We start from the raw sequence: 9849 nt of genomic DNA, 5'->3' as shown, positions 1-9849 counted from the left end.
AGAAGGGGACAGAGGAGTCGCCCAATAAACCTTTTCATTGGATGTGTCACTCAAGCTGAGTGAAGGGTGGCAGGTCCCGAACTTCAAATGTTTCCCTGAAGGGAGATGCCGGAGATGCCAGAGACAAAGCCAAACAAACAGTCGCAGTGCGCAGGGAGGGGCGGGGCTCCCGCAGCAGGGCTGCGTACCCTAGGGAAACCACCTGGAGGTGTGTGTCCGTCTGTGTATGCGGTGACCCCCCCCCACCCCCCGTGTCAGTCCCTCCAAGGAAAGGCCACGTCCTGCTCGTCTGTGCGTCCAGTGCCCGCACCCAGGCCTGTTTACGAGCCAGATGCAAATGCCGAAGGAAAGAACACTTCCAGCCCCACGCCGGGCACCAGCATTCCTCCTGTTGCTGGGCCCTGTGGGCCCAGCAATACCGGGTTACAGCTTCCCGCAGTCCTGTGAACCGGGCACTGCTCGTGTCTCCAGGGGGCGAATGAGGAAACGGTCTTGTGTCTGCCACCTTGTATTTGGTGGCGTGCTCTGGGCCAAGACACTTCACTTCTTTGGTTTTGTCATTCGTACAATGGGAGCCACCGTTGCAAACATATCCAGAGGCCAGGGAACACCTGGAATGCAAGGGTTCAGCCAGGTGGCTGGCCCGAGGCAGTCAGGGAGGGGTGGAGGTCAAATTCAAACCCAGCTTCCGAACTGAGGTAATTCTGCTGCCCCACGGGCTCCAGAGGCGGCTCCTCCTCCGGCAAGGTGGTGCGGAGATACTTGGAAAGGGTTGATAAAGCCACTCATTTTTCTATTCTTGCTTTTGGTCATCATTAGGGATTTGTTAGGGAAAAGGAGAGAGACAGAGGTTTATCTTTTTTTTTAAATCCTCACTCAAGATATGCTTATTGATTTTAGAGAGAAAGAGGAAGGGGGGGGAGAGAAACATGGATGTGAGAGAGAAACATTAATGAGTTGCCTCCCGTATGACTCCAACCAGGGATTGAACCTGCGACCTAGGTGTGCGCCCTGACCAGGAAACGAACCCGCAGCGTTTTGGTGTACGGGGCAAGGCTCCAACCGACAGGACCACCGAGCTAGGGCAAAAGGTATCTCTTTATACTAATTTAATAACTTTTTATTGAATAATACTATGTGCACTAGTGCTGGGCAGGGAAGTATAATTATGGTCCAGAGAAAAGGAGAAAATTAAATTTCTTACAGCAGGCTGTTGCCTGCAGAGGGTGAGTGAATTAGGATTCTGGAATATTTGGGCTGGAAGGCTTCTTAGGGGTTCATAGTTCCTCTGATACAGATGGCAAAACAGGCCCAGGATTGGGGAGGGGCTTGCCCAAGCCTCATGAGTTAGAACACTCAGGTGGTCTTCGATGAGAGGTATGAATGAGGAAGTAGGAGTGTGGGCCCTCAGCCTGTGACCCTATTGGAATGAAGGGAGAGTGGAGTATGGGGAGGAGCCAGGAGGGGGAGGGGCGTCACCCTGCAAAAGGAAGCTGGGTGCCCAGAACTGAACCCAGCACCTCAATCTTCCCTCCCCCTCGGAGAGAAGATGCCGAACCCTGCCATTCCCTCACCAGAGGACCCGGGCAGACCCAGGCACCGAGGGCTTTTCAGAACCTCGCTCCAGGGACTGACTGGAGGGCTAGGAACTTTCTCATTTCTGACAGCTGTATCTTGCCATGTTCTTTTGTCCAAGTGCCTCCGGCCCAGGGTTTTGCCATCTGTAAAATGGGGCCATGGTCCCTGCCACATGGCAGGCCAGGACAGAATGAAAGGATCAAAAGAAAGGAGAGCAGAGGCAAGGTTATTTGTGTCTGGTTTTTTCCCCCCCTGTAAACAGATTTCTCCCTTCTCCCCAAGGACCTGTCCCAAAGAGGCGTCTGGAAATTCAACAGAGCCAGCCAGTCTGGGAGTTAAACAATCGGCAGCCCAACGCGGGTATCCGCTGAGACAGAACAGCTATTCAGACGTCGGGGGCGGTGAGCGGGGGCCTGAGCAGCGAAATGTGGAGAAAGAAGCGTTTCACACGCGTCCGCTCCCGGCCCACGCCCGTTGCCATAGCCGCCCCCCTCCCCGCTCGGCTCGGAGCCCGCACGCAACCCCGGCCTCACACGGGCCTCGGCGCCCGCTGGGCGTTCCCCCGGGCTTCCTGGCTTGTGGTTAAGGGAGCGCAGAGCCGGTCAAGTCCAGGAAGGACGAGTCGCGCGAGGCTAGGACCAGGCGTCCTGTGGGCAGCGGCCCCGCCCAGCCCGGTCACGCCTTTCCAGGCGCCACGTCCCCGGACGCCCGCGGTCCCCGGGAGCTAGGCCCTCTCGGGGCTGCGCGGGCCGCGGCGGCGGGGCGGGGAAGGGGAGCCTACGTCTCGGCCACGCCCGCGTCCCCGCCGCACCTGGGACTCGAGAGCCCCGCGTCCCTGCCACTCCCGTGACCCAGTGGCCATGGGTCCGCCACTCCCAAGACACAGAAGTCCGCGTCCCCGCCGCGCCCGTGCCCGATCCCCGCCAGACGGGAGTCAGCTCGCAGTTGGAGACGCACAGCGTCTCACTGACCTCCTTTGTGAGCTCGGGGCAGTTGCCCCGCTGAGAGCTGACAACTTGGGGCCCAAAAGCCACGCAGGGAAGAAGCTCCAACAACTTCCCCGGGACTCCCAACTCCGCCTAGCTGTCTTAGGTCGGCCCGAGAGCGTTTCCTCTGCGCTTGGCTGACACCCCTCTGCCGCTGTGGGAGCCAGTCTAGGAGATAGCAGATGCCAACCTATGGTGGAGGAGGGTGTAGGCACCTGGGGGGCAACCTTGTGCGTTTTACTGATGAAGAAACCTTGGCGCAGAGAGAGGGGGCCTGAGTTGTTCAAGGCCAAGGTCCCACTGTAAGTTATGGCAGGGCGGGGCCTGGAGCCCACGTTCCTGTGGCCCTAGCCTCGCGCCCTTTCTCCACACTCCCATACCCTGCCTCAGATTAAATCAAATCCACCCTGGGGCTAAGGACAGGCAGACTTTTTGCCAAGAGTGGTTTGGGTAAAGTAGTGAAATGCTGGAAAAATGGAAGTTTTCTAATAAAAACCGTCTCCATGGGCACGGAGCATTACAAGCACTCACCCCCTGGCCCCGCAAATCACCTGCACAACCTCCCGAGCATTCGCAGCCCGGCAGGTCCCGGCCTCCCGCCCACACCTTCCCCTCCCCTGTGTCCTTGTCTTTTCCGGCACCTGGAAGGGGCAGACATGTCCAGAGCCTGGTTTGACCTCTACTGCCTGTGGGGTGTTTCCCTCTACCTTTAAATGACGCTCAGGGCTGGGAAAGTGGGGATGGGCGGTGGATTTGATTTTTCTACTGTCTTACACCTCTCGATGCGGTTCTTCCACACTAGCCACAGGTAGTGCTCTTAAACCGTGTCCCATAGTTATATTTATTTATTTTTTAAAGAGTTTAAAAATACATTTTTTAGAGAGAAGAGAAGGGAGTTTGGAGAAAGAGAGGGAGAGAAACACTGATGTGAGAGAGAAACATCGATTGGTTGCCTCTTGCATGCCCCCAGCTGGGGGCCTGGCCCGCAACACAGGCATGCACCCTGACCGGGAACTGAACCAGCGACCTTCCATATGTAGGCCACCATTCAACCCATTCGGCCACACCAGCCAGGGCCCACGGTTATATTTAGACAGCCCTTCATTCCCAGTCTTTGTGGAGGGCTAACTTAGACATTATCCAAACACACGATGACAATATTTCAAACCACACCAAGAAGGACCCTCTGCTTAAAAGTCCCACATCAAAAGTAGCTTTTTCTAGATCCCTGCCCTGCCCCCCAACAGTTTGGAGAGGAAGTGGCCAGCTGCCACCCCTGTGGTAGGTTGCAAACCTCAGCGTGGCCGAGGCTCCCTTCGGTCAGGGGGGCACTGGAAGACCAGCTGAAAGTGTGGACCACCCTGGACTCGTGTGTGCTGCAGTCAGACGTGCCGATGAGAAAACCTGCAGTGCTGGTCCTTCCCCCCTTAGCCGCCCAAGCCCCTTTCTAGAGGGGTCTGCCCCCATTCCTAGTCCCTTGGAGAGCCACACCATCTTCTCGGCTGTTAGAGAAACACCGTCTCATGGGACACTGCGGTGACAGACCCCAAAATGCCAGCAGATGACTGACCTGCGCTCACAGGGGGGAAGGAGGCACAGCTGAACCCCAAGTTCTTGTCACACCTTTGGACAAAGTGTTTGCATGTAATTCCTTTGTGTCCCAGGGACCGACTAGGTTGGGACAGGATCGGTTGGGGGTTCAGGAATGCCGGGTCTTCTGCTTCTCTGTGTTTCTCAGGCGTTAGGACCCAATCCCAGAAGCGAGACTGAGGCCATCGCAGACTGTTCAGTAAGGAAGCCACCTGCAAGGTCAGCCAGCCTGACCCTCTCATTTCGGTGTGATGCCATAATTATTTATTTGTATATTGAGTACCTGCTGTGTGCTGTAGCTAGAGAAATAAAATGATCAAGACAATTCTCTTCACGCGGGGGTGGGGGGAGGCTGCAAAAATAGGACCAAGAGACAAACAAGTCTGCCAGTAATGAACAACAGTGTGACAAGAACTGTGACAGTTATGTACTGAGTTCAGGAGGGACCAGCTGTGTTTGGGGAGGGGAAGGGACAGAGAGAGAGAACAACATCGATGTGAGGGGGCAGCATCGGCCAGCTGACTCCTGCACGCGCACTCTAGCCTTGGGACCAAACCTGTACCCCGGGCACGGGCCCTGACCAGGAATCGAACCAGCGACCTCTCACTCTGCAAAGATGACGCCCAGTCCACTGAGCCACACCAATCAGGGCTTGAGTTGGGTTTTGAAGAGAAGTAGGTTGAGATAGAGACTGAGTTAGGACTAAAACCCTGCTTTCTAGGCTGGTGCTCTGTCCGTGCTGAGGAAACCGGAGACCTGAATTCCCAGCTGCGTGAGGGGAGGCGCCCGTGTCAGCAGGCTTTGACCTGGCATCCGTCAGCAAGACCAGACCTACCTGCACAGTAGGGGGAGGAACTGAGAGGCAACCTTTCCGGCAGACAGCAGTGAAGATTTAAACCCTTCAAAATCTTAGCTCAGCATGGAGGGACAACTGGGTCTAGTTGTTCCGTGGATCCTCGGCAAAGAAAGGAGGGGTAGTTTCCATTTCTTTCTCCATTTGCAGGCACTAGTATAGCCTGTGCATTTGATTCTTGAGTATCTGTGGATGGCTTATCTACTCGGAAATAATCTTTCCCAGACTCTCCAGTTCCTGACATCTGACTTGGGATGCTCAGAGGATGCATGTCTTAGCACAAGAGAAACCCGATTCAGAATGGCAATTTGCTGCATTAAACATGCAGTTCATTATAGAATGCATATCTAATGAAAATGAAGTTGGAAAAAAAAGTGAAGTTGGAACCTATTACTCTTTTTTGGATCAATAATTATATTGCTTCCGTTCCTTTAAAATATGAATGAATTAGTATATTTGTGTGAATAACCGAAATAAGAGAAATATCATTCCACAATACCATACCCTTGGACAAAGTGTATGCACGTAATTTCTTTGTATCCCAGGGACCAACTAGGTTGGGACAGGCTTGGTTTGAGGGTTTAGGAATCCTGGGTTTTCCCCTTCTCTGTGCTTCCCAGGCATTAAGACCCAATCCTGGAAACGAGACCGAGGTCATCGCAGACTGTTAAGTAAGGAAGCCACCTGCGAGATCACCTGGCCTGACCCTCTCATTTTAGGACAGGGAGGTGGGGGGAGAGAGAGAGGGAGAGAGAAAACACTACGCCAGTGAAAGGATGAGCCAGGAGTAGTACAGGGAGGCCCTGGGACTGACTGCCCGAGGGACGTGGCCTCAGCTCTGCCACGAACTTGCAGTGTGGCCTTCAGAGGTCCCCTCTCTCCAGCGGTCAGCTTCCTCACCTGGAAAATGGGGGGTGAGACACCAAGGAACTTTGAGACACACACAAAATTTTGACTTAGAGAGTTTTGACTCCTTTTTAAAAAAATATTTTATTTATTTATTTTTAGAGGGGGAAGGAAGACAGAGAGTGAGAGAGAAGGAAACATCAATGTGCGGTTGCTGGGGGCCCTGGCCTGCAACCCAGGCATGTACCCTGACTGGGAATCGAACCTGCGATGCCTGGTTTGCAGCCCATGCTCAATCCACTGAGCTACGCCAGCAAGAGCTTGACTCCTTTTTTAAAAATCCAGTGTAAAGGTTTGTTTTTCAAACAGGTGACTTTGCTTTATTTCACACATTGAGAGTTTTGACTCTTGAACAGAAAGCCCAGCTGCCCGACTGTATCGGCCCCCGACCCTAAGCAGCTGGAAACCAGTGTGTCCCAATGACTCTCTTGCACACCAACCGAGAGTAACAGCAGAGAGGTCACAGCCAGGACGGAGGAGAAGCACAGGCCCAGGGCGAGGCCCGGGAGAGCATGGGGGGCGGGTGGGGTGGGCTCAGGGACGAGGAGAGGGGCCGTGTGCTCGTGGAGGGAAGCAGAGGCGGCAGAAGGGGCTGTCGCCAGCTCTGCCAGTCACTGGTCAGGGGGCCTTGATGGAGCCTGCTCTCCTGCCAGCCCCCCAGCCTGTGCTTTCACTTAGGGCACAGCTGTCAGGATGCACCAGAGTGGTCCCTGAGCTGGCTGGAGGGACACTCCACCGTTGCCCCCGTGAGCTGGAGTCCCCAGCTGTTTCCTTGACCCGTCTCTAAGGTCTGGAAACTGGGACCATAAAGAGGTGGAAAAACCCAAATCCTTTGAAAAGGGCCCTGTTCTTTCACTTGAGACAGTGGGTGTGGGTCTTAATAGACCCAACCCAAACACAGCCTAATACCCAATTCTATTTATTCTCCTTGTGGTGGCAACCTGGGCAGAAAGATGTGTCTCCTTGAGGGCAAGGGAGGTAAATAAAAGAGCTGTAATTTGTGACTAGCTCGTGTTTGAAGTTCTAATTCTGTAGCCGGCAAGGGTGAGCGCTGTTCTGTGGTCTCCGATGGTCCGGGATGTTATTTGCCAACTCGAGCCTCCGCCGTTCACCTCAGCCCGCCTGCATTCCTGTTCCTAAAACTTCTGCCGCTCCAGGCCCGTGGGACGGGGCTGGCGGCTTCCCAGCGGGTCTTCTGGTTGTTCCCTCGGGGAGCTGGCTTACAGTGATGAGCATTTGCTCACCTGGGCCCGGCGGGAGACAGAATGAAAACCCGGCCGAGAAATCAGTGCATCCGTCAACGCAGCTCAGCGGCTTCCTAAACGGCTCCCTGCGTAGTCACCACCAGAAAGCAGGAGACGTCGTTTCCACGTGCTGAATGCCGACTGTTCTCAATTTTTAGTTCTATATTCCCGGCTCCGGGGGACGTCCCTCGTTCCCGGGACTGGCTGATCAGCCGTCCCTCTGCTTCTGGTCCCTTTCAGGGCTCGGCCCGGTCACCTCCCACTCACAGGACCTCGGGAGGGTATGTTTCTGCATCCGTCCGACGGAGACCCCAGACCCCAACCCACATCTACACCTGTCCATGTACTCAAGGGGGAGACTCTCAGCAGAAGTCTCCTTTGGATTAGTCTGCACCCACCCACTCAGGCCGGCCACACCGTGTGGTCACCATTCCTGCCATCCGCTGACACCACACAATGTGATTTACCGCCGTCTGGGGTTCCTAACACTTCCTGGGCATCAGCGGGCAGCACAGAATACCAGCCCCAAGCGCTGTGGTCCTGAACGGTTTTCTTCTCCCCAATACTGTCTTTACCATCAAGTCCATGTTAGTGGGCACCACACTACGGCTGTGAGGACAAGGCCTGGCCTTCGTCTGGGCACCCTGGAAACCGGGCATTTGGGGATGGACGACGTTACTGCCCACTCCCACTCCTCTTCCTGAAAACAGGCCCCCAGTGGTGTGGGGCTCCCTCCGCCAGAGGAACAGAACGAGGAGTAGATGTGAGCGAGTTTTAGACATAGTTTTGTGTATAGGTATAATTTTAGATAGAGATAGAAACAATTGATGTATTGCAAGGAACTACACAATTGTGGGGGGCTGGCTAGAAGAGTCCAAAATCGATCAGGCAGGTGGCAGGCGGGGACCCCCAGGTAGGACCTGAGCAATGCACGGTGGGATTCCGTCTTTCCCGGTGTTGATCCTCGGGCCTTTCAGCTGATTGGATGAGGCCCACCCAGTTAGCGGGGGTGCTCTGCTTTACCTCAAGTCAGCTGCCTATCGGGGTTGAATACCATCACAGCAGCACCTGTACGCGTGTTTGAATGAATGAGGGTGCGACTGCCCGGCCAAGGTGACCCAGAGAACGAACCATCCCAGGCCTTGAGACAGGAGAGGCGAAGCCATCCCCAAAATATGTGTTCACTCCACTCTAGATGAGATGTTGCCTCGTCCAGATGTAATCAATTGGATCCAATGGAATCAAGGGATCCAGTGTGATCAGCTGGTCTTCACGGGGTAGCTGGTCTCTGAGGAATAGCGGTGCCACATCAGGACCATGACATCGGTCTCTTCCTGGCAGGCTGGCTGGCCGTGGCCAGATGAATCTTGATGAGGGGGAGCCTGTGGTTTCTGGCCCAGTTACAGCTGCCCTCCCCTGCCTCCACGGATCTGTATGTACCCACTGAGTGAGCGCTGGACTGACCAATGACAGGCTGGCTAACGTCCGCTGACCCTGCCGTTCTGTCCACTTGGAGTGTAGTTACAGCTTGTTCCGTGGCGGATGCTCTCTGACGGGCATTAACGTGTAACGTGAAGATCTCACATGCCATGCCCATTCCCACAGGTCCGTCCATGTGTCTCTTCCCCATGCCTCCTTGTCCCCGATCTTCCAAACCTTCTTTCTCAAGCCCCCAGTCAACCAGTCAAACCATTTGCCACTGTTCACGTCCCTGGCATATTCCCACCTCGGCAACTGCTTTTTCCACACGCAGGGAATGCCCATTCACACTGCCGAGCTCTGCCCACGGGGAGACTTTCCTCGCTGCCGTCTCCCAGGACTGCCCAGAATAGGCCTGCGGTGCAGCAGGGGTCTGTTCTCAGCTCGCCTCCGCCACGCCAGCTCATCTGCGAACCGAGCTCTGCTTTTCCCTCGTACTTCAGGCGATCAAGAAGAGCGACCCCACCCCTGCTCCCTTGTAGCCACCGTACACGTCAGCTGGAGGAGAGGCACCGGCGTGACGGTGGTGGATGACGGGGCGTCCGGGCCACGTGCTTGTGCAGCTCACTTGCACGTCTTACTTGTGCCCTCTCTTCTTGCTCAAGTTCAACTCTGAATATGTTCTTTGCATCTGAGAGTGCTGTTAGGCCCACCTGACCTTATGAACTGGTGGCTCATCACGGGCAGTCCTGGCTCCATGAACGTGGATAGCTGTGGCTGGGTGTTCTGTTTCTGCCAGGGTCCGGTCGCATTCCAGAAGATTTGCAGAAGTTTATAGTGGTCTTATGCAGGTGGTACGGACCTGCTCCAGACCCTACATGTGTCTACGTAACTCTCCTATTGGGGCTTGCCATAAACCCCATGGAATTTCTTCACGGATATCTCTAACTCCATGCTCATATGGCCCTCATCTGCAAGCGGCAGGCCTGCCCAAGCCTGCTGAAGAACCCTGCCCTGCTCTGCACCCCACTCGAAGCTGGCGTCCTTCTGTGCCATTCGTTCTACGAGTTGACGCAGCATGACATCCCCCCCTGTGGGACAGAGCTGCTGTTCAGTTTCCGGTTCTCGGTCGTACACCCACTCTAGCACGCCCCCTTCGCCGAGCCTCTACTTAATGGTTGTCCACAGCAGTCGTGGCTTCTCTTAGTGCAAGCCATCGCTTTCTCCCACCTTCCGGCAGCCATCCCGGCAGCCTACAGGCACCAGCCCCTGG

Source organism: Phyllostomus hastatus, unplaced genomic scaffold, assembly GCF_019186645.2.
Source record: "Phyllostomus hastatus isolate PE091 unplaced genomic scaffold, TTU_PhHast_1.1 phas_contig_210, whole genome shotgun sequence".
Taxonomy (NCBI): Eukaryota; Metazoa; Chordata; class Mammalia; order Chiroptera; family Phyllostomidae; genus Phyllostomus; species Phyllostomus hastatus.
Note: the sequence above shows the minus strand (reverse complement) of the source record.